At 38.8% G+C, this 26594-nt stretch overlaps 8 non-coding genes and 13 pseudogenes across 8 annotated transcripts; all 21 read left to right on the top strand.

Moving 5' to 3' along the window:
• The first annotated feature begins 4733 nt into the window (after positions 1 to 4733).
• On the top strand, positions 4734 to 4852 carry LOC128646154 (uncharacterized; annotated as a pseudogene).
• Positions 4853 to 5203: 351 nt separating this feature from the next.
• On the top strand, positions 5204 to 5322 carry LOC128646151 (uncharacterized; annotated as a pseudogene).
• Positions 5323 to 6171: 849 nt separating this feature from the next.
• On the top strand, positions 6172 to 6280 carry LOC128646227 (uncharacterized; annotated as a pseudogene).
• A 364-nt stretch (positions 6281 to 6644) lies between these two features.
• Positions 6645 to 6763, top strand: LOC128646251 (uncharacterized; annotated as a pseudogene).
• A 1161-nt stretch (positions 6764 to 7924) lies between these two features.
• LOC128646233 (uncharacterized) lies at positions 7925 to 8043 on the top strand (annotated as a pseudogene).
• Positions 8044 to 8390: 347 nt separating this feature from the next.
• On the top strand, positions 8391 to 8509 carry LOC128646185 (uncharacterized; annotated as a pseudogene).
• Positions 8510 to 8857: 348 nt separating this feature from the next.
• Positions 8858 to 8965, top strand: LOC128646250 (uncharacterized; annotated as a pseudogene).
• Positions 8966 to 9799: 834 nt separating this feature from the next.
• On the top strand, positions 9800 to 9918 carry LOC128646192 (uncharacterized; annotated as a pseudogene).
• Positions 9919 to 20343: 10425 nt separating this feature from the next.
• On the top strand, positions 20344 to 20462 carry LOC128646153 (uncharacterized; annotated as a pseudogene).
• A 361-nt stretch (positions 20463 to 20823) lies between these two features.
• LOC128646278 (5S ribosomal RNA) lies at positions 20824 to 20942 on the top strand. The gene has a single exon (XR_008400241.1). It is a non-coding gene; the product is annotated as a 5S ribosomal RNA (ribosomal RNA).
• Positions 20943 to 21299: 357 nt separating this feature from the next.
• On the top strand, positions 21300 to 21418 carry LOC128646118 (5S ribosomal RNA). The gene has a single exon (XR_008400193.1). It is a non-coding gene; the product is annotated as a 5S ribosomal RNA (ribosomal RNA).
• A 357-nt stretch (positions 21419 to 21775) lies between these two features.
• Positions 21776 to 21884, top strand: LOC128646257 (uncharacterized; annotated as a pseudogene).
• Positions 21885 to 22245: 361 nt separating this feature from the next.
• LOC128646261 (5S ribosomal RNA) lies at positions 22246 to 22364 on the top strand. The gene has a single exon (XR_008400226.1). It is a non-coding gene; the product is annotated as a 5S ribosomal RNA (ribosomal RNA).
• A 356-nt stretch (positions 22365 to 22720) lies between these two features.
• On the top strand, positions 22721 to 22839 carry LOC128646274 (5S ribosomal RNA). Its single transcript, XR_008400237.1, has one exon. It is a non-coding gene; the product is annotated as a 5S ribosomal RNA (ribosomal RNA).
• A 356-nt stretch (positions 22840 to 23195) lies between these two features.
• LOC128646286 (5S ribosomal RNA) lies at positions 23196 to 23314 on the top strand. Its single transcript, XR_008400248.1, has one exon. It is a non-coding gene; the product is annotated as a 5S ribosomal RNA (ribosomal RNA).
• A 357-nt stretch (positions 23315 to 23671) lies between these two features.
• Positions 23672 to 23790, top strand: LOC128646384 (5S ribosomal RNA). The gene has a single exon (XR_008400314.1). It is a non-coding gene; the product is annotated as a 5S ribosomal RNA (ribosomal RNA).
• Positions 23791 to 24144: 354 nt separating this feature from the next.
• LOC128646152 (5S ribosomal RNA) lies at positions 24145 to 24263 on the top strand. Its single transcript, XR_008400216.1, has one exon. It is a non-coding gene; the product is annotated as a 5S ribosomal RNA (ribosomal RNA).
• Positions 24264 to 24618: 355 nt separating this feature from the next.
• Positions 24619 to 24737, top strand: LOC128646273 (5S ribosomal RNA). The gene has a single exon (XR_008400236.1). It is a non-coding gene; the product is annotated as a 5S ribosomal RNA (ribosomal RNA).
• Positions 24738 to 25333: 596 nt separating this feature from the next.
• On the top strand, positions 25334 to 25452 carry LOC128646212 (uncharacterized; annotated as a pseudogene).
• Positions 25453 to 25807: 355 nt separating this feature from the next.
• On the top strand, positions 25808 to 25926 carry LOC128646220 (uncharacterized; annotated as a pseudogene).
• A 364-nt stretch (positions 25927 to 26290) lies between these two features.
• LOC128646155 (uncharacterized) lies at positions 26291 to 26409 on the top strand (annotated as a pseudogene).
• The last annotated feature ends 185 nt before the right edge of the window (positions 26410 to 26594 follow it).

Here is a 26594-nt window from a genome sequence, read left to right on the forward strand (position 1 = left end):
CCCACTTGGTTTAAATGAATTAATTGGGGCAGCAGTTTGTTGATTCTTAAGGCAATGAGTTTTGCATACAATTTTATATCTACATTTAATAGCGAGATAGGGCGGAAAATAGCAGGGGAGTTAGTAGATTTACCCAGTCTAGGGATTACTGTAATGTGAGCCTCTAACATAGAGGAGAGGAAGGGGTGTTCCTGGTCGGCTATATTAAAAAGTGTACATAGGTGAGGGAGCAGGAAGGGTGCAAATATTTTGTAATAGGAAACCGTAAACCCATCAGGCCCTGGGCTCTTTCCCGCTGGTAATTGTTTAAGGGCCGCTGAGACTTCTGCGACTGAAAAAGGTGTCTCTAGGTAAGCTGCCTGAGCATCTGTTAACTGAGGTAGGGGAGTGTCTGTTAGGTATGCTTTTATGGTGTTTTCACTACCATCCGAAGGGTTGGGCCTCGGGAAGTTGTACAGTTTATAATAGTATGCTAAGAACTGAGAGAGTATTTCTGGAGTCGTGTTGACCGTCTTGTTTGCTGGTGCTGGAACATGCAAGGAGTTTACCCGCTCTATTGCTCTCAAAATAAATTTTTTGCTTTGTCTTCAGGGCCAGTGTATTAGCCTCTTGTATTAACTGGTCTTGCACCATTTTTCTAGCTTTATCTAAATTTCTCTAGGATATTAGTGTCTGTTGGGTTCATCCAATGAAAAAATGTTGTCAGGAGTACCAAAAAGTAAATTGAAAAGACTTGCTTTATTATTTTTGTGAATAAAACAAAACAAAAAGGGTTAACTAACCCCCAGGGTAAGAGTGATAAATAACCTTAGAAACACAGAAAACAAAAGGGCTGACCGGTTTCAGCGTCTGCCTTAATCCTAGTCTGCTTAAAAATTGTGTGTGTGATTCAAGTTTAAAAACCCACCTCTGTGATTCAATTGGTTAGGGTGTACACACCCATGTCTTGTTTCACCAATGATAACTTTCTATGGTCATTGTAGATTAGAGAAAACACCTGTGTTCCCTAGACAACTGAAAAGCTAACATGTATACTTCTGATTGCACAGTGAAAAACTATAGGCACTAAATGCTCTGCTGTGTAAAAAATAAAAAGACCTTTACACCAAATTCTGTATTATAATGTGCATTTTTATGGTACTAAAGATCGCTGTGTCTGTTCTCTGCTTGTATCAATTTCTTCACAATTGCTGCCTCGTTAGTTTTAAAGTAAACAGCATTTTTTTTTTTTTTGCTAAAGATCGCTGTGTCTGTTCTCTGCTTGTATCAATTTCTTCACAATTGCTGCCTCTCTAGTTTTAAAGTAAACAGCATTTTTTTTTTTTTTTTGTTACTAAAGATCGCTGTGTCTGTTCTCTGCTTGTATCAATTTCTTCACAATTGCTGCCTCTCTAGTTTTGAAGTAAACAGCCTTTTTTTTTTTTTTTTTTTTTTGCTAAAGATCGCTGTGTCTGTTCTCTGCTTGTATCAATTTCTTCACAATTGCTGCCTCTCTAGTTTTAAATTAAACAGACTTTTTTTTTTTTTTTTTTATTCCTCAGGGACACTGCCGATCTGTCTCATAAAGGCTTGTTTGCATGCCTGACAACAGAACCTAGACCACTCTCTCCTCCCTCCCTTCCAATGGAGAATTTGTTGCTCTCACGGATCATTGGGAAATGTGCTGTGTGACGTGAGGGGGGAGGAGGGGGGGTGTCAGGTATTCCTGTCATGTGTATATGTTTTACTGAGACGTATTGCTAGTTATTCTAGCTTGTATTACGAGTGCTTATTCACTTGTTGCCACACCTGCCTGCTCTATAAAGAAATTCAAACATTTTGAGATTAAGGTATACAAAACTGGATACGGGCTTAATATTATCAGTACATCACATTACTATTCTGAATTGACTTATTATTGCATGATCACTAGGCTGCCTTTAAGGATTACAGATACACTGCCTGCCAGACCCACTTATTTGCTCTGTAATTTGCTAATACACAATTTTGCTCAGCAACAGATATTAATCTGCAGGTATTAGGATGATCAGAACATGATATGTTTTTTATCATCTCTGTGCATTACATATCTATATTAACCTATTATTACCTCATCACTGTGTGATGTGTTGCTGACTGAAAATATATACTACCTATGCTTGGTCCTGACTTGTGTACTCAATAGCAAACCATTTTGGCATGGCTGTAACTTTGTAATTATGACGTGAACTTGTTAGGGGTTCTATTTATCTTATATTCTCGTATTAGCCTATGACTTAATTCAGTGTATGCTTGTGTTCTAACTTAGCTAAGAGATCAGTTGATGTTTTAAAGAGTAACCATGCTTTTTGTCTGACATGTGCCTTATACTTAATTAATTCTCCTCTAATGTAGCACCTATGGGCCTCCCAAACTATAAAAGGATCAGTCTCGGGTAGAGATAACATCAATAAAGAAAAGCTTGCAAGTCTACAACATTGTTTTCAGGGCTCAGACTATATTAAATATCCAGTAAGAGAACTCCAGTAGCTATAGTTCTGAAATAAATACCCATCGATAACCAGTAGGACAGGAACAGGAAAAGTTAAAAAAAAAAGGAGAAGAAATTTGGCCTAAAATAACACCCAAGATGCTGTTTTATAGGCATACTTTACCAAATTACCGTCCCCCAGCCTCGAGTCCCAATAATTAGCTCAGTCCCACAGAAAAGGTCACTCGTGTGCGTATCAAGGAGAAGAGCTTGGAGACCTATCCGTAGGATGAGCTCTCTGCTTGGAGGCAACTTTTTGCCACATTATTGGATCCGCCTTAACTGGCCTTTTCTTTGGAGGTTCTTGAGATTCTTCTGCAGGTAATCCAGTAGGGGCCTCAATTTCTAAGGCTGAACAAAATTCCCTGATGTCTTCTATAGACTTACAGGTTAATTTCCGATTTCCATGCAGGACGTATAAATGGAAAGGGAAACCCCATCTATATAGGATCCTCTTTTGGCGTAAGAGTGTGGTTAAGGGGGGCAATTCCCTTCTTCTCTGCAATGTCCTTTGCGAAAGATCCTGAAAAAATTGTAAGACAACACCTCTAAACTTAACCGGCTGATTCTTGCGGGAGAGGTTTAAAAGTTCCTCCTTTTCTCTGAAGTCCTTAAACTTCATGATAATATCCCTTGGTGGTGCTGAGTCGGAAGTTTTGGGCCTCAGGGCTCTATGAACTCTGACCCAGATATCCATCTGTAGTCGGTGAGGAGCTCTTAAGATGAGCGAAGAGGGCTGGAAAATAGGTCGGAAAGTCTTTTGGGAGCACCGACTCAGGAATGCCACGGATTCTGAGATTTTTCCTGCGGCTACAATTTTCAAGGTCCTCTATCTTGTCATGCAAATCCGATAGCAACGCAGTATGATGATTTGTGGCATCCTGAGTCATATTAATTTCCCCCTGCAGATGGTCTGTAAATTCCTCTAGTGCTTCCACTCTATTGCCCATAGAGTGCAAATCCTGTTTCATTTCTGCTATTTCCTCACGGATACAGGAGCGGATAATGTCCGCAATGTCCTGTTTGGACGCTAGTGTGGAAAGGATAGTATTTGGCACAGAGGTACTCTCCCCAGGGGCCTCCACATTTTTTTGTGGTGTCACCACCTTTATCATAGGTGACCTGATGGCTTCTGTATTCATAGTTGCTTTAGCTCCCGTAGGGGAGAAAAACTGATCAACCACGCTGTCCCTTTGACTAGTAATTTTCTGTGGTTTGTTGAGTTTTGCAGAGCGTTTAGGGTTCATATTTTAAATTTGTGGAGAACACAACGAGCATACAGTGGATACCCTCACAAACCGCTGCAGAGATGGGGCGAGAATAATAGGTGACTGTCCCGAATTAGCTCTTTATTGAAAATTAAGGCTATATAAAGAGGCTCTTGCCTGGGCAAAGGCGATCCAGGGGAGAACCCAGTGACAAAAGCTCAGCCCAATATTTATAATGTGGATCATTGGATTGACAATATAGTGATAAAGCTGTGACTTGTAGTTGTAAAGATAGAAGGTGCACCTGAATTGTCTCTATATACTTTCCTGAGCTTTCCTGAGATTCCAGCTGATCCCCACTCCAGCAATCCTCCCTTCTTTCATTTGTGCCTCCCAACAATACCTAGCCGTTAGCTAGTTATATGCCAAGCAAGTTAAATGCACACTTCAGCCAAAGCGTTAAACTTTTTATTTTTTCCCTGCCACGTGTGGCCTCTGGTTGCGTGTAGTGATGTCAATATGGCGGCCTGTTACGGGAGGACTGTAGAGTCCGGTGGCGTGTGGGTAAGTTATCTTTTGTGGGAAAGACGCGGGAGGGTTTAAGGGTCTAAGTCAGACAAGTTTGCGCATCGTTTTCCTCTCTCAGCTGAAGTCCTCTGCTGTCTGTTGCGCTGCAGCGTCTCAGGAATTACAGAGTGTGACACTGGCCGTGAGAGTAGTACTGGTCCCGTAGCATAGATGAGTAGTCTGTGATCTCAAATTCAGCACCTAGCCTCCCTAGGCGAGTATCTGTCAAGACTTCATAAATTTAAATGAAAATTAGCAAAAATGTGACCTTATGAGGCAGTGTTATTGGAGCTGGTTTCCAGAGCTATGGTGTTAAGCAGCCATCTTAGCTGCGGCCAGCTCCGCCCCCCGCCATCTAAATTTTTACCCCGTTTTAACTCTTCAATTTTTTACAGACTGTGAATGACAGCATGAGCAAGAACAAAACGTGTTGGGAAGAGGCGCTAAGTGTCTACCGCCACACTGCCTTGAATGCACCCGATCCCGTCTGATCTTGGAAGTTAAGCAGGGGCAGGACTGGTCAGTACCTGGATGGGAGACCACCTGGGAACACCATGTGCGGTAGGCTTTTTTTTCATTTTTAAAGCAGTGAAGCATGCTTCATATTTACTTATAGTAGCAATATTCTTTGAAACAACTGTATCTTGCAATTACTAAAAATCAGATGTCCATTGTATTAAAGATAATTATCTTTTGTAAAGACAGACAGGCAGGCAGAAAGAGGGGCAGGAAACTCTTTATCTGTGTATACTTTTTGTCATGGGTCAGCAAGTGATTCTGGGCCTGTACTGGAACTATTTATTAATTTATTTATATATTTGCCATCTAAATTTTAACCCCATTTTAACTCTTCAATTTTTTACAGACTGTGAATGAGAGCATGAGCAAGAACAAAACACGTTGAGAAGAAGCACTAAGTGTCTACCTCCACACTGCCTTTAATGCACCCGATCCCGTCTGATCTCGGAAGTTAAGCAGGGCCAGGCTTGGGCAGTACCTGCATGGGAGACCGCCTGGGAACACCAATTGCGGTAGGCTTTTTTTTTTTTCATTTTTAAAGCAGTGAAGCATGCTTCATATTTATTGATAGTAGCAATATTCTTTGAAACAACTGTATCTTGCAATTACTTAAAATTAGATGTCCATTGTATTAAAGATAATTATCTTTTGTAAAGTCAGACAGACAGGCAGGCAGGCAGGCAGAAAGAGGGGCAGGAAACTCTTTATCTGTGTATACTTTTTGTCATGGGTCAGCAAGTGATTCTGGGCCTGTACTGGCACTATTTATTAATTTATTTATATATTTGCCATCTAAATTTTAACCCCATTTTAACTCTTCAACTCTCTTTTTATAGACTGTAAATGACAGCATGAGCAAGAACAAAATGCTTTGGGAAGAGGCACAAAGTGTCTACAGCCCCCTGCCTTGAATGCACCTGATCCCGTCTGATCTCGGAGGTTAAGCAGGGCCAGGCCTGGTGAATACCTGGATGGGACACCGCCTGCGACCACCGGGTGCAGTAGGCTTTTTTTTTTTTTCATTTTTAAAGCAGTGAGGCATGCTTCATATTTACTGATAGTAGCAATATTCTTTGAAGCAACTATATCTTGCAATTACTAAAAATTAGATGTCCATTGTATTAAAGATAATTATCTTTTGTAAAGACAGGCAGGCAGGCAGGCAGAAAGAGGGGCAGGAAACTCTTTATATGTGTATACTTTTTGTCATGGGTCAGCAAGTGATTCTGGGCCTGTACTGGCACTATTTATTAATTTATTTATATATTTGCCATCTAAATTTTAACCCCGTTTTAACTCTTCAATTTTTTACAGACTGTTAATGACAGCATGAGCAAGAACAAAACAAATAGGAACGATGCGCTAAGTGTCTACATCCACACTGCCTTGTATGCACCTGATCTTGGAAGTTAAGCAGGGCCAGGCCTGGTCAGTACCTGGATGGGAGACCTCCTGGGAACACCAGGTGTGGTAGGCTTTTTTTTTCATTTTTAAAGCAGTGAAGCATGCTTCATATTTACTGATAGTAGCAATATTCTTTGAAACAACTGTATCTTGCAATTACTAAAAATCAGATGTCCATTTTATTAAAGATAATTATCTTTTGTAAAGACAGACAGGCAGGCAGGCAGGCAGGCAGAAAGAGAGGCAGGAAACTCTTTGTCTGTGTATACTTTTTGTCATGGGTCAGCAAGTGATTCTGGGCCTGTACTGGCACTATTTATTAATTTATTTATATATTTGCCATCTAAATTTTAACCCTGTTTTATCTCTTCAATTTCTTAAAGACTGTGAATGACAGCATGAGCAAGAACAAAACACGTTGGGAAGAAGTACTCAGTGTCTACCTCCACACTGCCTTGAATGCACCCAATCCTGTTTGGTCTCGGAAGTTAAGCAGGGCCAGGCCTGGTCAGTACCTGGATGGGAGTCCACCTGGGAACACCAGATGCAGTATTTTTATTTTTTTTCATTTTTAAAGCAGTGAAGCATGCTTCATATTTACTGATAGTAGCAATAATCTTTGAAACAACTGTATCTTGCAATTAGTAAAAATTAGATGTCCATTGTATTAAAGATAATTATCTTTTGTAAAGACAGGCAGGCATGCAGGCAGAAAGAGGGGCAGGAAACTCTTACTAAAAATTAGATGTCCATTGTATTAAAGATAATTATCTTTTGTAAAGACAGACTGGCAGGCAGGCAGAAAGAGGGGCAGGAAACTCTTTATATGTGTATCCTTTTTGTCATGGGTCAGCAAGTGAATCTGGGCCTGTACTGGCACTATTTATTAATTTATTTATATATTTGCCAAGTGTGCTAAGTGTGCTTCATATTTACTAATAGTAGCAATATTCTTTGAAACAACTATATCTTCCAATTACTTAAAATTAGATGTCCTTTGTATTAAAGATAATTATCTTTTGTAAAGACAGGCAGGCAGGCAGAAAGAGGGGCAGGAAACTCTTTATCTGTGTATACTTTTTGTCATGGGTCAGCAAGTGATTATGGGCCTGTACTGGCACTATTTATTAATTTATTTATATATTTGCCATCTAAATTTTAACCCCATTTTAACTCTTCAATTTTTTACAGACTGTGAATGAGAGCATGAGCAAGAACAAAACGCGCTGGGAAGAGGTGCTAAGTATCTACCGCCACACTGCCTTGAATGCACCTGATCTCGGAAGTTAAGCAGGGCCAGGCCTGGGCAGAACCTGGATGGGAGACCTCCTGGGAACACCATGTACGGTAGGCTTTTTTTTCATTTTTAAAGCAGTGAAGCATGCTTCATATTTACTGATAGTAGCAATATTCTTTGAAACAACTGTATCTTGCAATTACGAAAAATTAGATGTCCATTGTATTAAAGATAATTATCTTTTGTAATCACAGACAGAAAGGCAGGCAGGCAGAAAGAGGGGCAAGAAACTCTTTATCTGTGTATACTTTTTGTCATGGGTCAGCAAGTGATGCTGGGCCTGTGCTAGCACTATTTATTAATTTATTTATATATATATTTGCCATCTAAATTTTAACCACGTTTTAACTCTTCAATTTTTTACAGACTGTGAATGACAGCATGAGCAAGAACAAAACGCGTTGGGAAGAGGCATTAAGTGTCTACTGCCTCACTGCCTTGAATGCAACCGATCCCGTCTCATTTTGGAAGTTCAGCAGGGGCAGGCCTGGTCAGTACCTGGATGGGAGACCTCCTGGGAACACCAGGTGCGGTAGGCATTTTTTTCATTTTTAAAGCAGTGAAGCATGCTTCATATTTATTGATAGTAGCAATATTCTTTGAAACAACTGTATCTTGCAATAACTAAAAATTAGATGTCCATTGTATTAAAGATAATTATCTTTTTTAAAGACAGACAGGCAGAAAGAGGGACAGGAAACTCTTTATATGTGTATACTTTTTGTCATGGGTCAGCAAGTGTTTCTAGGCCTGTACTGGCACTATTTATTAATTTATTTATATATTTGCCATCTAAATTTTAACCCCATTTTAACTCTTCAATTTTGTACAGACTGTGAATGACAGCATGAGCAAGAAGAAAACACGTTGGAAAGAGGCACTAAATGTCTACCTCCACACTGCCTTGAATGCAACCGATCCCGTCTGATCTCGGTAGTTAAGCAGGGCCAGGCCTGGTCAGTACTTGAATGGAAGATCGCCTGGGAACACCAGTTGCGGTAGGCTTTTTTTTATTTTTAAAGCAGTGAAGCACGCTTCATATTTATTGATAGTAGCAATATTCTTTGAAACAACTGTATCTTGCAAATACTAACAATTAGATGTCCATTGTATTAAAGATCTTTTGTAAAGACAGATAGGCAGGCAGGCAGAAAGAGGGGCAGGAAACTCTTTATCTGTGTATACTTTTTGTCATGGGTCAGCAAGTGATTCTGGGCCTGTACTGGCACTATTTATTAATTTATTTATATATTTGCCATCTAAAGTTTAACCCCATTTTAACTCTTCAATTTTTTACAGACTGTGAACGACAGCATGAGCAAGAAAAAAACGCGTTGGGAAGAGGCACTAAGTGTCTACCGCCGCACTGCCTTGAATGCACCCGATCCCATCTGATCTCGGAAGTTAAGCAGGGCCAGGCCTGGATAGGAGACCACCTTGGAACACCAGGTGCGGTAGGCTTTTTTTTTCATTTTTAAAGCAGTGAAGCATGCTTCATATTTACTGATAGTAGCAATATTCTTTGAAACAACTGTATCTTGCAATTACTAAAAATTAGATGTCCATTGTATTAAAGGTAATTATCTTTTGTAATGACAGACAGACAGGCAGGCAGGCAGGCAGAAAGAGGGGCAGGAAACTCTTTATTTGTGTATACTTTTTGTCATGGGTCAGCAAGTGATTCTGGGCCTGTACTGGCTTTATTTATTAATTTATTTATATATTTGCCATCTAAATTTTAACCCTGTTTTAACCCTTCAATTTTTTAAAGATTGTGAATGACAGCATGAGCAAGAACAAAACGCATTGGGAAGAGGCACTAAGTGTCTACCGCCACATTGCCTTGAATGAACCTGATCTCGAAAATTAAGCAGGGCCAGGCCTGGTCAGTACCTGGATGGGAGACCGCCTGGGAACACCAGGTGCGTTAGGCTTTTTTTTTTTCATTTTTAAAGCAGTGAAGGATGCTTCATATTTACTGATAGTAGCAATATTCTTTGAAACAACTGTATCTTGCAGTTACTAAAAATCAGATGTCCATTGTATTAAAGATAATTATCTTTTGTAAAGACAGACAGACAGACAGGCAGGCATAAAGAGGGGCAGGAAACTCTTTATCTGTGTATATTTTTTGTCATGGGTCAGCAAGTGATTCTGGGCCTGTACCTGCACTATTTATTAATTTATTTATATATTTGCCATCTAAATTTAACCCTGCTTTATCTCTTCAATTTTTTACAGACTGTGAATGACAGCATGAGCAAGAACAAAACACGTTGGGAAGAAGACCTAAGTGTCTACCTCCACACTGCTTTGAATGCACATGATCCCGTCTGATCTCGGAAATTAAGCAGGGCCAGGCCTGGTCAGTACCTGGATGGATGACCGCCTGGGAACACCAGGTGCGCTAGACTTTTTTTGTCATTTTTAAAGCAGTGAAGCATGCTTCAGATTTACTGATAGTAGCAATATTCTTTGAAACAACTGTATCTTGCATATACCGTATTTTTCGCTCCATAAGACGCACTTTTTTCCCCTTCAAAAGTAAGGGGAAATGTCTGTGTGTCTTATGGAGCAAATGCAGGCCCGGTGCTTGCATATTTAGGCTAGGTAGCCACCTTAGGGCACTGTCTTACTGAGTTCCACTTCACGCTGCGCAATGTGCAGAGTGCAGACTATAGGACAGTGAACAATAAACACAAAGTCTGGAGCTGCAGTTAAAAATTCTTTGTTTTTTTATTCATTTAAGAGCAGTTACATGTACAGGTACAAAACATGCCCTTAGTGTCCATAGCTTTGGACACTAAGGGCATGTTTTGTACCTGTACATGTAACCGCTCTTAAATGAATAAAAGAACAAAGAATTTTTAACTGCAGCTCTGGACTTTGTGTTTATTATATCTGTGGGCCATTTCCTTGGAGCACTTGCAGTTGGTGTGCCCCTGGAGGTTGTCAAGTATCTAATGGTGTAAGCAAGCCACAAGGATTTCCATTTACCCACTACTGTGATTGGAAGTGTATCGGCAGGAGTCGTTCCCCCTCGTAAGTCGGCCGCGTCCTTTGACGTCATCACCGGGGCCATTGAATGTGAAGCTATCGCCAGTGCTGCAAACGGCAGCTGACGGCTTGTGGGAGCGGTGTAGCTCCAAGCTACGGAAGGCGGTTTGCTTTGAGCCTAGGAGAGAGGATCTCCCGAACGGCTCTTAAACACACCGGGCTTTAGGACAGTGCCGTGAAGAGAGGGTAAGTTTGTTCCAGACAAGGATGAGCAATAGTGGGGACTTTTGGGATCACACTTTCCTTGTTGATTGAACTACCGGTATGTTTGGTGCATTTGGCGCAAAGTTCCTAAGCTTTCACATATAAGGGACAAGTGCACTAAAGGGTCTCCCGGTCATAGGTGTTATTGTATCTGGCCCTTAATGTTTTAAAAATTGGCACTGCCTAAGCTGGGAATCACAGCTTTACCTGCCCTGCGGGTATGTTGTCCTGCACTACTTAATCGACCCGAGGGACACACATGAGACACCTGTAGATGTCTGGAGTCCTGCCCTGAGGAGAAGCAGACTCTTAAGTTAGTTTCACCTAAGCACCAAAAGGGTTAAGGTTACCCCTCTGGCATCTGAGTAATTAAAGACTTAAAGTTCCCCTTACTGGCATTGCCTCCTTGTCACCTATGGGGGTAGTATACCATTTGATTCAGAATATTTTTTCTTGTTTTCCTCCTCTAAAAACTAGGTGCGTCTTATGGTCAGGTGCGTCTTATGGAGCGAAAAATACGGTACTTAAAATCAGATGTCCATTGTATTAAAGATAATTATCTTTTGTAAAGACAGACAGACAGGCAGGCAGCGAGAAAGAGGGGTTTACTAAGGCACTACTATATATAGTGGTACAGGAATTATATTTTCTCTGAATAAGCCAGCTAAATATTGTCGCTGGGTTATATAATAAAGAGAGAGGTGGGCTGCTATGTACTTTAATTTCAGAATAGAACAAATCAGTATTATACTGACAAAAAATGTACATCTGTTTAGCACTCACATTCCTGTGATAGAATTATGTGGATATAGACTTTATTGAGACTTCTAGGTGGAGTTCAGAGCTAGATAATTAAAATTTAACTTTTATTCAAAATTATTAATATATATTACAAACATACAAAGACAAAAACTTTTCAAATTACCGTCTGCTGTAGAGATAGTTATCTTTATTGAGCAAATTCTCAGTAGGACTAAGCTCGTAACATATGTGTTGTAAACTATAGTGATAAACTGTCAATAGTTTAATGTTTAATTGCTTGGATTAATCACTGTTTTTTCTAAGTTAATAGTATACTAGTGTAGGTTCTTGGGCTATTCAGATAATGATAGTCTAATGTACAGTTAGGGTTTGAGCTAGGTGAGTTTTACTCCCTTTCACCCTGTATTCCCATTGAGTTGGACACTGTATCTAGGAGTGTGTCTCCACCCTTAATGTGACCTACAGCTTATGTTTTGCAAGGTAACTGCAATTAATCAGTTCATGGATATTAACTGATTATAGCTCCTGTACTTGTTACAGTAAAGGGACAATGCCTGTTATTGCAGAGGATTTAATTAATTTTCTAAATATCTAGGACTTGTTGTTACCTACATCAAACACTATTAGACTGATAGTGGATGTTGTGCTTCAATTTTGCCTAAATAAGTTATTTAGACATTGATGCTATGTATTAAATTTAATCACCACTAGGTGTCAGTGTTGTCCTTTAAATTACCCCTTATAACAAAGTCAGAAAAATCGTTCCGTATATACTGGGGACAATTGGATTGTCTTGGATGTAAGGAGCCTATGAAAATTATAGAGAGTACAGGTATACCTGTTGGCGCATTCCTGTCAACTTAGGAGTCTTGAGACTCTTATAAATATTATAGGGATATGTTGTAACTCGATAATAATAGGCTTGTAAGGAAAGGTAAACACTGAGCGAATGTTTAGAATTTTTTTCTTGCACATTCAGTCATTAATGTAGATAGAACAAAAGGTTACATTGTTATAGTGTGGATATGTTTGGTTACATAGTATCTCTCATTATTTGTAAGTCAAAATTCAAAAGAGTCAATGTATCTAGTTTTACTCTGCAATTTAAAGCTTTGCACTTTGGTGCTTACGATATTTATTTTGATGTTTTCCTTAGCTTCCACTTAGGTTAAGTAGTTACAACGTTTTTGCAAGTGTCTCTGAGTACATAGGATTCGGCTTAACATTAACTAGTTGTGTACTGTGATAACACTAAATATTTATTTTCATTATAGTCTCAATTAGAGCACTTATTTATTATGATAGATTATCAGTTTTCACCTTTGTATTCACTTAGGTAATTATAATACCGGTTTGTACCATTAATCAGTCTATTGTTAATGAATAATTTCACCAGAGATTGACCGGGCTCTACCTTTATTCTGTTAGTTGATAGATATTCTCTATAATGATTTGCCGGTTTATACCTTAATATTGTGATATCTTAATAGATAATTTCTAAGAAGATTTACCGGCCTATACCTTAGTTTAATTGGTTGTAAATATATAGTCTCTATAACGATTTACCGGCCTATACCTTTAAGAGCTGACCTGTTAATCTCGCAGATTTGTATCTTTAAAATGATATTGATGGTTATGTGTATGGGTTTACGGTCTATACCTTGGGTGATTCTCATAAAACTAAATAAATATAACAAAGTTAGTTTTTGTCTATATCTGGGTATCACATCTAGATTTGGGCTCACGGGTTACAGGTCTATATTAAGCTTAGGAGATATTGATTTTAAACTTGCAAGTGATAGGTAGTGTTAACTAATTTTCTAAAGTGGTTACCGGCCTATACCAGGTGAGCAATAATTAAAGTAGCACCATTACTGATTTTGCAGATTACCTTCTAACACTAGTAAAACATTACCGCTAAAAGCCGGTTACCAATTAAATACCAGTGAAAAATTATCTAAATGTTACTGCTTATAGCCTTTAGTAAAATGCATATAGATACTTAGGCTAAGGGGATGGCAGTATGCCAAAATAGTGTCAAACTGTAAGATAACCCCTATGCCTCCATTTGTCTCAAACAACAGACGAACTAAAATTTACAAAACAACACCTTCCCCTAACATGTTTCGCCAGTAACCTGGCTTTGTCAAAGGGTGCGGGCGCGCCTTTGTTTCAAATATTTATTGGCTCACTACTCCACCTCCCTGCCGGTTATTGGACCAATCAAAAGAGAGGAGACAGAACCACTGTGATTGTTTAACTCACTGAGATAGCAAAGTGGACATTGATTTGTTCATTTTTCCTTTTAATATTTTACCTGTTGTTAAGGTGGATTGTTAGGTTATGTATGCAATCGAAAAAAACTAAAATAAGGGGACTACTAATTATATATTCATTATGTTCTGAATTACAAGGATATGGTGTGGTGACATGACATTACTAGCTCCTGTAATAGAGCAAGTTACTCTTTTTAAATATGGTAATATAGTATTACTAGCTTCTGTAATAGAGCAAGTGACTCTTTTTAAATGAATAAAGTCACATAATTTCTTTAGATCACCTCACCTTATAAAATCCCACTGTATTAGCAGGGTTGGGCTAAACTCACACAATCACTATATCTATTAGAAAAGCACTTATGAGCATAACATTAGGTTATGTAACCCACACTCTCTTTATTCATTTATAAAGAGTCACTTGCTCTATTACAGAAGCTAGTAATGGAGGCATACAATTCCTAAATCAGTATGTGACAAGTATAACCTAGACAAGTCAGAACATAATGAATATATAATTAGTAGTCCCCTTATTTTAGTTTTTTTCGATTGCATACATAACCTAACAATCCACCTTAACAACAGGTAACATATTAAAAGGAAAAATGAACAAATCAATGTCCACTTTGCTATCTCAGTGAGTTAAACAATCACAGTGGTTCTGTCTCCTCTCTTTTGATTGGTCCAATAACCGGCAGGGAGGTGGAGTAGTGAGCCAATAAATATTTGAAACAAAGGCGGGCCCGCACCCTTTGACAAAGCCAGGTTACTGGCGAAACATGTTAGGGGAAGGTGTTGTTTTGTAAATTTTAGTTCGTCTGTTGTTTGAGACAAATGGAGGCATAGGGGTTATCTTACAGTTTGACACTATTTTGGCATACTGCCATCCCCTTAGCCTAAGTATCTATATGCATTTTACTAAAGGCTATAAGCAGTAACATTTAGATAATTTTTCACTGGTATTTAATTGGTAACCGGCTTTTAGCGGTAATGTTTTACTAGTGTTAGAAGGTAATCTGCAAAATCAGTAATGGTGCTGCTTTAATTATTGCTCACCTGGTATAGGCCGGTAACCACTTTAGAAAATTAGTTAACACTACCTATCACTTGCAAGTTTAAAATCAATATCTCCTAAACTTAATATAGACCTGTAACCCGTGAGCCCAAATCTAGATGTGATACCCAGATATAGACAAAAACTAACTTTGTTATATTTATTTAGTTTTATGAGAATCACCCAAGGTATAGACCGTAAACCCATACACATAACCATCAATATCATTTTAAAGATACAAATCTGCGAGATTAACAGGTCAGCTCTTAAAGGTATAGGCCGGTAAATCGTTATAGAGACTATATATTTACAACCAATTAAACTAAGGTATAGGCCGGTAAATCTTCTTAGAAATTATCTATTAAGATATCACAATATTAAGGTATAAACCGGCAAATCATTATAGAGAATATCTATCAACTAACAGAATAAAGGTAGAGCCCGGTCAATCTCTGGTGAAATTATTCATTAACAATAGACTGATTAATGGTACAAACCGGTATTATAATTACCTAAGTGAATACAAAGGTGAAAACTGATAATCTATCATAATAAATAAGTGCTCTAATTGAGACTATAATGAAAATAAATATTTAGTGTTATCACAGTACACAACTAGTTAATGTTAAGCTGAATCCTATGTACTCAGAGACACTTGCAAAAACGTTGTAACTACTTAACCTAAGTGGAAGCTAAGGAAAACATCAAAATAAATATCGTAAGCACCAAAGTGCAAAGCTTTAAATTGCAGAGTAAAACTAGATACATTGACTCTTTTGAATTTTGACTTACAAATAATGAGAGATACTATGTAACCAAATATATCCACACTATAACAATGTAACCTTTTGTTCTATCTACATTAATGACTGAATGTGCAAGAAAAAAATTCTAAACATTCGCTCAGTGTTTACCTTTCCTTACAAGCCTATTATTATCGAGTTACAACATAACCCTATAATATTTATAAGAGTCTCAAGACTCCTAAGTTGACAGGAATGCGCCAACAGGTATACCTGTACTCTCTATAATTTTCATAGGCTCCTTACATCCAAGACAATCCAATTGTCCCCAGTATATACGGAACGATTTTTCTGACTTTGTTATAAGGGGTAATTTAAAGGACAACACTGACACCTAGTGGTGATTAAATTTAATACATAGCATCAATGTCTAAATAACTTAGGCCTAGATTTAGAGTTTGGCGTTAGCCGTGAAAACCAGCGTTAGAGGCTCCTAACGCTGGTTTTAGGCTACCTCCGGTATTTGGAGTCACTCAAAAAAGGGTCTAACGCTCACTTTTCAGCCGCGACTTTTCCATACCGCAGATCCCCTTACGTAAATTGCGTATCCTATCTTTTCAATGGGATTTTTCTAACTCCGGTATTTAGAGTCGTGTCTGAAGTGAGCGTTAGAAATCTAACGACAAAACTCCAGCCGCAGGAAAAAAGTCAGTAGTTAAGAGCTTTCTGGGCTAACGCCGGTTTATAAAGCTCTTAACTACTGTACTCTAAAGTACACTAACACCCATAAACTACCTATGTACCCCTAAACCGAGGTCCCCCCACATCGCTGCAACATGAGTAAATTTTTTTAACTCCTAATCTGCCGACCGCCAACTACGTTATCCTTATGTACCACTAATCTGCTGCCCCTAACACCGCCGACCCCTATATTATATTTATTAAACACTAATCTGCCCCCCACAACGTCGCCGCCAGCTACCTACAATAATTAACCCCTAATCTGCTGACCGCAAAGAGCCGCCAGCTACATTATAGCTATGTGCCCCTAATCTGCTGCCCCTAACACCACCGACCCCTATATTATATTTATTAACCCCTAATCTGCCCCCCTCAACGTCGCCTCCACCTGCCTACACTTATTAACCCCTAATCTGCCGAGCAGACCGCACCGCTATTATTATAAAGTTATTAACTCCTAATCCGCCTCACTAACCCTATAATAAATAGTATTAACCCCTAATCTGCCCTCCCTAACATCGCCGACACCTAACTTCAAACATTAACCCCTAATCTGCCGACTGGAGCTCACCGCTATTCTAATAAATGTATTAACCCCTAAAGCTAAGTCTAACCCTAACACTAACACCCCCTAAATTAAATATAATTTTAATCTAACGAAATTAATTAACTCTTATTAAATAAATTATTCCTATTTAAAGCTAAATACTTACCTGTAAAATAAATCCTAATATAGCTACAATATAAATTATAATTATATTATAGCTATTTTAGGATTAATATTTATTTTACAAGTAACTTTGTATTTATTTTAACACTATCAATAAATAAATTGAATACAATACCTACAAATAACTACAATGAAATAAATTAACTAAAGTACAAAAAATAAAAAAGAACTAAGTTACAAAAAATAAAAAATTATTTACAAACATAAGAAAAATATTACAACAATTTTAAACTAACCAATCAGCCAATCAGATTGAGCTTGCATTCTATTGGCTGATCGGAACAGCCAATAGAATGCGAGCTCAATCTGATTGGCTGATTGGATCAGCCAATCGGATTGAACTTGATTCTGATTGGCTGATTCCATCAGCCAATCAGAATATTCCTACCTTAATTCCGATTGGCTGATAGAATCCTATCAGCCAATCGGAATTCGAGGGACGCCATCTTGGATGACGTCCCTTAAAGGAGCCGTCATTCTTCAGTTGGACGTCGCCGGATGAAGATGGGTCCGCAGTGGAGGTCTTCAGGATGGAGCCGGTCCTCATCGGATGAAGATAGAAGATGCCGCTTGGAAGATGATGGTTGCCGGTCCGGATCTACTCTTCTTCCCGGATAGGATGAAGACTTTGGACCCTCTTCTGGACTTCTTCAGTGGATGTCTAGCCCCCGCTTGGGTTGGATGAAGATATCGGAGCCAGGACGGATCGGTGTGATACCCGGTGAGGTGAAGACAAGGTAGGATGATCTTCAGGGGCTTAGTGTTAGGTTTATTTAAGGGGGGTTTGGGTTAGATTAGGGGTATGTGGGTGGTGGGTTGTAATGTTGGGGGGGGCGGTATTGTATGTTTTTTTTTACAGGCAAAAGAGCTGAACTTCTTGGGGCATGCCCCGCAAAGGGCCCTGTTCAGGGCTGGTAAGGTAAAAGAGCTTTGAACTTTAGTAATTTAGAATAGGGTAGGGCATTTTTTTTATTTTGGGGGATTTGTTATTTTATTAGGGGGCTTAGAGTAGGTGTAATTAGTTTAAAATTGTTGTAATATTTTTCTTATATTTGTAAATATTTTTTTATTTTTTGTAACTTAGTTCTTTTGTATTTTTTGTACTTTAGTTAGTTTATTTCATTGTAGTTATTTGTAGATATTGTATTTAATTAATGTATTGATAGTGTAGTGTTAGGTTTAATTGTAGGTAATTGTAGATATTTTATTTAATTAATTTAATGATAGTGTAGTGTTAGGTTTAATTGTAACTTAGGTTAGGATTTATTTTACAGGTAATTTTGTTATTATTTTAACTAGGTAACTATTAAATAGTTCTTAACTATTTAATAGCTATTGTACCTGGTTAAAATAATTACAAAGTTACCTGTAAAATAAATATTAATCCTAAAATAGCTATAATATAATTATAATTTATAGTGTAGCTATATTAGGATTTATTTTACAGGTAAGTATTTAGCTTTAAATAGGAATAATTTATTTAATAAGAGATAATTAATTTCGTTAGATGTAAATTATATTTAACTTAGTTAAAGTTAGGGTTAGACTTAGCTTTAGGGGTTAATACATTTATTAGAATAGCGGTGAGCTCCAGTCGGCAGATTAGGGGTTAATAATTGAAGTTAGGTGTCTGCGATGTTAGGGAGGGCAGATTAGGGGTTAATACTATTTATTATAGGGTTAGTGAGGCGGATTAGGGGTTAATAACTTTATTATAGTAGCGCTCAGGTCCGCTCGGCAGATTAGGGGTTAATAAGTGTAGGCAGGTGGAGGCGACGTTGTGGGGGGCAGATTAGGGGTTAACAAATATAATATAGGGGTCGGCGATGTTAGGGCAGCAGATTAGGGGTACATAGGGATAATGTAAGTTGCGGCGGTTTACTGAGCGGCAGATTAGGGGTTAATAATAATATGCAGGGGTCAGCGATAGTGGGGGCGGCAGATTAGGGGTTAATAAGTGTAAGGTTAGGGGTGTTTAGACTCGGGGTACATGTTAGGGTGTTAGGTGCAGACGTAGGAAGTGTTTCCGCATAGCAAACAATGGGGCTGCGTTAGGAGCTGAACGCAGCTTTTTTGCAGGTGTTAGGGTTTTTTTCAGCTCAAACAGCCCCATTGTTTTCTATGGGGGAATCGTGCACGAGCACGTTTTTGAGGCTGGCCGCGTCCGTAAGCAACTCTGGTATCGAGAGTTGAAGCTGCGTTAAATATGCTCTACGCTCCTTTTTTGGAGCCTAACGCAGCCTTTATGTGGACTCTCAATACCAGAGTTATTTTTATGGTGCGGCCAGAAAAAAGCCGGCGTTAGCTTTTCGGGTCGTTACCAACAAAACTCTAAATCTAGCCGTTATTTAGGCAAAATTGAAGCACAACATCCACTATCAGTCTAATAGTGTTTGATGTAGGTAACAACAAGTCCTAGATATTTAGAAAATTAATTAAATCCTCTGCAATAACAGGCATTGTCCCTTTACTGTAACAAGTACAGGAGCTATAATCAGTTAATATCCATGAACTGATTAATTGCAGTTACCTTGCAAAACATAAGCTGTAGGTCACATTAAGGGTGGAGACACACTCCTAGATACAGTGTCCAACTCAATGGGAATACAGGGTGAAAGGGAGTAAAACTCACCTAGCTCAAACCCTAACTGTACATTAGACTATCATTATCTGAATAGCCCAAGAACCTACACTAGTATACTATCAACTTAGAAAAAACAGTGATTAATCCAAGCAATTAAACATTAAACTATTGACAGTTTATCACTATAGTTTACAACACATATGTTACGAGCTTAGTCCTACTGAGAATTTGCTCAATAAAGTTAACTATCTCTACAGCAGACGGTAATTTTAAAAGTTTTTGTCTTTGTATGTTTGTAATATATTTTAATAATTTTGAATAAAAGTTAAATTTTAATTATCTAGCTCTGAACTCCACCTAGAAGTCTCAATAAAGTCTATATCCACATAATTCTATCACAGGAATGTGAGTGCTAAACAGATGTACATTTTTTGTCAGTATAATACTGATTTGTTCTAGACAGGCAGGCAGGCAGGCAGGCAGGCAGAAAGAGGGGTAGGAAAATCTTTATTTGTGTATACTTTTTGTCATGGGTCAGCAAGTGATTCTGGGCCTGTACTGGCACTATTTATTAATTTATTTATATATTTGCCATCTAAATTTTAACCCATTTTAACTCTCCAATTTTTTACAGACTGTGAATGACAGCATGAGCAAGAACAAAACGTGTTGGGCAGAGATGCTAACTGTCTACTGCCACACTGCCTTGAATGCACCCGATCCCATGTGATCTCGGAAGTTAAGCAGGGCCAGGCCTGGTCAGTACCTTGATGGGAGACAGCCTGGGAACACCATGTGCGGTAGGCTTTTTTTTTTTTTTTTAAAGCAGTGATGCATGCTTCATATTTACTGATAGTAGCAATATTCTTTGAAACAACTATATCTTGCAATTACTAAAAATCAGATGTCCATTGTATTAAAGATAATTATCTTTTGTAAAGACAGACAGGCAGGCAGGCAGGCAGAAAGAGGGGCAGGAAACTCTTTATCTGTGTATACTTTTTGTCATGGGTCAGCAAGTGATTCTGGGCCTGTACTGGCACTATTTATTAATTTATTTATATATTTGCCATCTAATTTTTAACCCCGTTTTAACTCTTCAATTTTTTACAGACTGTGAATGACAGCATGAGCAAGAACAAAACAGCATTGGGAAGATGCGCTAAGTGTCTACCGCCACACTGCCTTGAATGCACCCGATCCCGTCTGATCTTGGAAGTTAAGCAGGGCCAGGCCTGGTCAGTACCTGGATGGGAGACCGCCTGGGAACACCAGGTGCGGTAGGCTTTTTTTTTTTATTTTTAAAGCAGTGAAGCATGCTTCATATTTACTGATAGTAGCAATATTCTTTGAAACAACTGTATCTTGCAATTACTAAAAATCAGATGTCCATTGTATTAAAGATAATTATCTTTTGTAAAGACAGACAGGCAGGCAGGCAGAAAGAGGGGCAGGAAACTCTTTATCTGTGTATACTTTTTGTCATGGGTCAGCAAGTGATTCTGGGCCTGTACTGGCACTATTTATTAATTTATTTATATATTTGCCATCTAATTTTTAACCCCGTTTTAACTCTTCAATTTTTTACAGACTGTGAATGACAGCATGAGCAAGAACAAAACGCATTGGGAAGATGCGCTAAGTGTCTACCGCCACACTGCCTTGAATGCACCCGATCCCGTCTGATCTCGGAAGTTAAGCAGGGCCAGGCCTGGTCAGTACCTGGATGGGAGACCGCCTGGGAACACCAGGTGCGGTAGGCTTTTTTTTTTCATTTTTAAAGCAGTGAAGCATGCTTCATATTTACTGATAGTAGCAATATTCTTTGAAACAACTGTATCTTGCAATTACTAAAAATCAGATGTCCATTGTATTAAAGATAATTATCTTTTGTAAAGACAGACAGGCAGGCAGGCAGAAAGAGGGGTAGGAAACTCTTTATCTGTGTATACTTTTTGTCATGGGTCAGCAAGTGATTCTGGGCCTGTACTGGCACTGTTTATTTATTAATTTATATTTTTGACATCTAATTTTTAACCCCGTTTTAACTCTTCAATTTTTTACAGACTGTGATTGACAGCATGAGAAAGAACAAAACGCATTGGGAAGAGGGGCTAAGTGTCTACCCCCACACTGCCTTGAATGCACCTGATCTCAGAAGTTAAGCAGGAACAGGCCTGGTCGGTACCTGGATGGGAGACTGCCTGGGAACACCAGGTGCGGTAGTCTTTTTTTTTTCATTTTTAAAACAGTGAAGCATGCTTCATATTTACTGATAGTAGCAATATTCTTTGAAACAACTGTATCTTGCAATTACTAAAAATCAGATGTCCATTGTATTAAAGATAATTATCTTTTGTAAAGACAGACAGACAGGCAGGCAGGCAGAAAGAGGGGCAGGAAACTCTTTATCTGTGTATACTTTTTGTCATGGGTCAGCAAGTGATTCTGGGCCTGTACTGGCACTATTTATTAATTTATTTATATATTTGCCATCTAATTTTTAACCCCGTTTTAACTCTTCAATTTTTTACAGACTGTGAATGACAGCATGAGCAAGAACAAAACGCATTGGGAAGATGCGCTAAGTGTCTACCGCCACACTGCCTTGAATGCACCCGATCCCGTCTGATCTCGGAAGTTAAGCAGGGCCAGGCCTGGTCAGTACCTGGATGGGAGACCGCCTGGGAACACCAGGTGCGGTAGGCTTTTTTTTTTATTTTTAAAGCAGTGAAGCATGCTTCATATTTACTGATAGTAGCAATATTCTTTGAAACAACTGTATCTTGCAATTACTAAAAATCAGATGTCCATTGTATTAAAGATAATTATCTTTTGTAAAGACAGACAGGCAGGCAGGCAGAAAGAGGGGCAGGAAACTCTTTATCTGTGTATACTTTTTGTCATGGGTCAGCAAGTGATTCTGGGCCTGTACTGGCACTATTTATTAATTTATTTATATATTTGCCATCTAATTTTTAACCCCGTTTTAACTCTTCAATTTTTTACAGACTGTGAATGACAGCATGAGCAAGAACAAAACGCATTGGGAAGATGCGCTAAGTGTCTACCGCCACACTGCCTTGAATGCACCCGATCCCGTCTGATCTCGGAAGTTAAGCAGGGCCAGGCCTGGTCAGTACCTGGATGGGAGACCGCCTGGGAACACCAGGTGCGGTAGGCTTTTTTTTTTATTTTTAAAGCAGTGAAGCATGCTTCATATTTACTGATAGTAGCAATATTCTTTGAAACAACTGTATCTTGCAATTACTAAAAATCAGATGTCCATTGTATTAAAGATAATTATCTTTTGTAAAGACAGACAGGCAGGCAGGCAGAAAGAGGGGCAGGAAACTCTTTATCTGTGTATACTTTTTGTCATGGGTCAGCAAGTGATTCTGGGCCTGTACTGGCACTATTTATTAATTTATTTATATATTTGCCATCTAATTTTTAACCCCGTTTTAACTCTTCAATTTTTTACAGACTGTGAATGACAGCATGAGCAAGAACAAAACGCATTGGGAAGATGCGCTAAGTGTCTACCGCCACACTGCCTTGAATGCACCCGATCCCGTCTGATCTCGGAAGTTAAGCAGGGCCAGGCCTGGTCAGTACCTGGATGGGAGACCGCCTGGGAACACCAGGTGCGGTAGGCTTTTTTTTTCATTTTTAAAGCAGTGAAGCATGCTTCATATTTACTGATAGTAGCAATATTCTTTGAAACAACTGTATCTTGCAATTACTAAAAATCAGATGTCCATTGTATTAAAGATAATTATCTTTTGTAAAGACAGACAGGCAGGCAGGCAGAAAGAGGGGCAGGAAACTCTTTATCTGTGTATACTTTTTGTCATGGGTCAGCAAGTGATTCTGGGCCTGTACTGGCACTATTTATTAAATTTATTTATATATTTGCCATCTAAATTTTAACCCAGTTTTAACTCTTCAATTTTTTACAGACTGTGAATGACAGCATGAGCAAGAACAAAACGCATTGGGAAGATGTGCTAAGTGTCTACCGCCACACTGCCTTGAATGCACCCGATCCCGTCTGATCTCGGAAGTTAAGCAGGGCCAGGCCTGGTCAGTACCTGGATGGGAGACCGCCTGGGAACACCAGGTGCGGTAGGCTTTTTTTTATTTTTAAAGCAGTGAAGCATGCTTCATATTTACTGATAGTAGCAATATTCTTTGAAACAACTGTATCTTGCAATTACTAAAAATCAGATGTCCATTGTATTAAAGATAATTATCTTTTGTAAAGACAGACAGACAGGCAGGCAGAAAGAGGGGCAGGAAACTCTTTATCTGTGTATACTTTTTGTCATGGGTCAGCAAGTGATTCTGGGCCTGTACTGGCACTATTTATTAATTTATTTATATATTTGCCATCTAATTTTTAACCCCGTTTTAACTCTTCAATTTTTTACAGACTGTGAATGACAGCATGAGCAAGAACAAAACGCATTGGGAAGATGCGCTATGTGTCTACCGCCACACTGCCTTGAATGCACCCGATCCCGTCTGATCTCGGAAGTTAAGCAGGGCCAGGCCTGGTCAGTACCTGGATGGGAGACCGCCTGGGAACACCAGGTGCGGTAGGCTTTTTTTTTATTTTTAAAGCAGTGAAGCATGCTTCATATTTACTGATAGTAGCAATATTCTTTGAAACAACTGTATCTTGCAATTACTAAAAATCAGATGTCCATTGTATTAAAGATAATTATCTTTTGTAAAGACAGACAGGCAGGCAGGCAGAAAGAGGGGCAGGAAACTCTTTATCTGTGTATACTTTTTGTCATGGGTCAGCAAGTGATTCTGGGCCTGTACTGGCACTATTTATTAATTTATTTATATATTTGCCATCTAATTTTTAACCCCGTTTTAACTCTTCAATTTTTTACAGACTGTGAATGACAGCATGAGCAAGAACAAAACGCATTGGGAAGAGGGGCTAAGTGTCTACCGCCACACTGCCTTGAATGCACCCGATCCCGTCTGATCTCGGAAGTTAAGCAGGGCAAGGCCTGGTCAGTACCTGGATGGGAGACCGCCTGGGAACACCAGGTGCAGTAGGCTTTTTTTTTATTTTTAAAGCAGTGAAGCATGCTTCATATTTACTGATAGTAGCAATATTCTTTGAAACAACTGTATCTTGCAATTACTAAAAATCAGATGTCCATTGTATTAAAGATAATTATCTTTTGTAAAGACAGACAGGCAGGCAGAAAGAGGGGCAGGAAACTCTTTATCTGTGTATACTTTTTGTCATGGGTCAGCAAGTGATTCTGGGCCTGTACTGGCACTATTTATTAATTTATTTATATATTTGCCATCTAAATTTTAACCACGTTTTAACTCTTCAATTTTTTACAGACTGTGAATGACAGCATGAGCAAAAACAAAACACGTTGGGAAGAAGCGCTAAGTGTCGACCTCCACACTGCCTTGAATGCACCCGATCCCGTCTGATCGGGTGCATTCAAGGCACTGTGGACTGTGCATACTTTTTGTCATGGGTCAGCAAGTGATTCTGGGCCTGTACTGGCACTATTTATTAATTTATTTATATATTTGCCATCTAAATTTTAACCCTGTTTTAACTCTTCAATTTTTTACAGACTGTGAATGACAGCATGAGCAACAACAAAATACGTTGAGAAGAAGCACTAAGTGTCTACCTCCACACTGGCTTGAATGCAACCAATCCCGTCTGATCTTGGAAGTTAAGCAGGGCGAGGCCTGGTCAGTACCTGGATGGGAGACCGCCTGGGAACACCATGTGCGGTATCTTTTTTTTTTCTATTTTTAAAGCAGTGAAGCATGCTTCATATTTACTTATAGTAGCAATATTCTTTGAAACTGCAGTATCTTGCTGTTACTAAAAATCAGATGTCCATTGTATTAAAGCTTATTATCTTTTGTAAAGACAGACAGGCAGGCAGGCAGAAAGAGGGACATAAAAATCTTTATCTGTGTATACTTTTGTTCATGGTCAGCTAGTGATTCTGGGCCTGTACTTGCACTATTTATTAATTTATTTATATATTTGCCATCTAAATTTTAACCCCATTTTAACTCTTCAATTTTTTACAGACTGTGAATGACAGCATGAGCAAGTCAAAACAAGTTGGGAAGAGGCGCAAAGTGTCAACCTCCACAATGCCTTGAATGCAACTGAACCCGTCTGATCTCAGAAGTTAAACACGGCCAGGCCTGGTTAGTACCTGGGTGGAAGACCTCCTGGGAACACCAGGTGCAGTAGGCTTTTTTTTTTTTTTTTAAAGCAGTGAAGCATGCTTCAAATTTATTGATAGAAGCAATATTCTTTAAAACAACTGTATCTTGCAATTACTTAATATCAGATGTCCATTGTATTAAAAATAATTATCTTTTGTAAAGACAGACAGGCAGGCAGGCAGGCAGGCAGAAAGATGGGCAGGAAACTCTTTATCTGTGCATACTTTTTGTCATGGGTCAGCAAGTGATTCTGGGCCTGTACTGGCACTATTTATTAATTTATTTATATATTTGCCATCTAAATTTTAACCCCATTTTACCTCTTCAATTTTTTACAGACTGTAAATGACAGCATGAGCAAGAGCAAAACACGTTGGGAAGAAGCGCTAAGTCTCTACCTTCACACTGCCTTGAATGCACCCGATCCCATCTGATCTCAGAAGTTAAGCAGGGCCAGGCCTGGTCAGTACCTGGATGGGAGACCGCCTGAGAAATCCAGGTGCGGTAGGCTTTTTTTTTCATTTTTAAAGCAGTGAAGCATGCTTCATATTTATTGATGGTAGCAATATTCTTTAAAACAACTGTATCTTGCAATTACTTAAAATTAGATGTCCATTGTATTAAAGATAATTATCTTTTGTAAAGACAGACAGGCAGACAGGCAGGCAGAAAGAGGGGCAGGAAACTCTTTATCTG

This window comes from Bombina bombina, chromosome 1, assembly GCF_027579735.1.
Source record: "Bombina bombina isolate aBomBom1 chromosome 1, aBomBom1.pri, whole genome shotgun sequence".
NCBI lineage: Eukaryota > Metazoa > Chordata > Amphibia > Anura > Bombinatoridae > Bombina > Bombina bombina.